Raw genomic sequence first — 1501 nt, forward strand, 5'->3', positions numbered from 1 at the left:
GAGGGAAGACCCGCTCCACTCTGCGCCTGCGCACCGCCCCAAGCGCGTGCACGCCGCGTACGCGCATAAGCGCCCCCGAGACCTGCCCAGGTGAAGCGTGAGCGCTGTGTCGGTTCACAGCAACTGAAGGTTGATGTCGAGCTGTGCAGCACGGAAACAGGACAACCAGGTTATGCCGAGCATAATTCCAAACAAAACTAGCTCCACTGCCTGCTCCTTCCATACATTTCTCATCCGTGCTCTTTTGGGTATTTTTGATATTTTTCTAAGCAACCTGTTCAAGGGTGTTGTTAACACGCCTTTGGAAGCAGGTGGGACTTGTATTTGGTCTCCGAGTCCAGTGCGCTATACGACCCTCTTTACCCTCAGAGACTGCAGATCCTGGAGTCAGAGATAACACTGTGTGGAGCTGGAGGAACGTAGCGAGTCAGGCAGCATCAGGGGAGCAGGAAAGCCAACCTCGACTTTTCTGCTCCTCTGATGCTGCCTGACCTGCTGTGTTCCTCCACCACAATTGGAAGATTGACACTGAACATTTATCCTGGTTGTTTCATAACGTTTCTATTCCAGGGCGGGGAGGGCAAGAACTCAGCCCCCTTGGTCAGAGGTGAGAACACTACCACTACGCCACAAGACTTTCTGTGACATTCTTCTCCAATTGTTGCTGAATTGCAGTGAGTCTTACCATGCTGTAGCTTGCATTGTTGATCTAGGTTTATGTTTCTAACTCAGAGGTAAGACAAAGTGAAACAAATAGAATGTTGACGAAGCTCAGCAGGTCAGGCAGCATCTGAGGTGTAGAGAGAAACAGAGTTAACATTTCAAGTCCGCATGACTCTTCTTCAGACCTGATGACAGGATGAAGTATATTTGGGCAAGAAGAAAGGGAGGGGGCACTTATTATCTGGAAGGTGTGAGCATCTGATGAGCAGAGGAGCAAGGCGAGCTGCGAATGCAAATACATCAATCACTAAAGCCTGTCCACAAAAATGGGAACCCTTGCAGTGGGCTTTATTTCTAGACAAATCAAATTGAAAGTGAGAGAAGTGATACTGAATTTGCCTGGCTAAAATCTTGGTAAGCTAAGACAAAAGATACTGTGGCATTCCTGTGTTATAAAAAGAATTTTGAGGCAGTGAAGTGGGATTAAAGAAGGTTTACAACACTTACTTCCCAAACGTTTTCACATTGTGACCCCATTTTGGCATCTGACAACAAATCTGAGCCCGGATCTGGAGGTATGGTGGGGTGTTGAGGTAGGGGGAGATAAAAACATGGAAAATAGGAACAGGGGTTGGCCATTTGGCACTTTGATCCCGCTCCTCCATTCAATATGGTCATGGCTGATCATTCTATACAATATCCTGTTCCTGCTTTTGTCCCATACCCTAAGAACTATGTCTGATTCCTTCTTCAAAACATTTAATGTTTTGCCATGAATCACTTTCTGTGAGAGAATTCCACAGGCTCAGCACTCTGGGTGGAGAAATTTCTCCTCTTC

The sequence above is a fragment of the Stegostoma tigrinum genome, chromosome 8 (assembly GCF_030684315.1).
Source record: "Stegostoma tigrinum isolate sSteTig4 chromosome 8, sSteTig4.hap1, whole genome shotgun sequence".
NCBI classification, from domain to species: domain Eukaryota; kingdom Metazoa; phylum Chordata; class Chondrichthyes; order Orectolobiformes; family Stegostomatidae; genus Stegostoma; species Stegostoma tigrinum.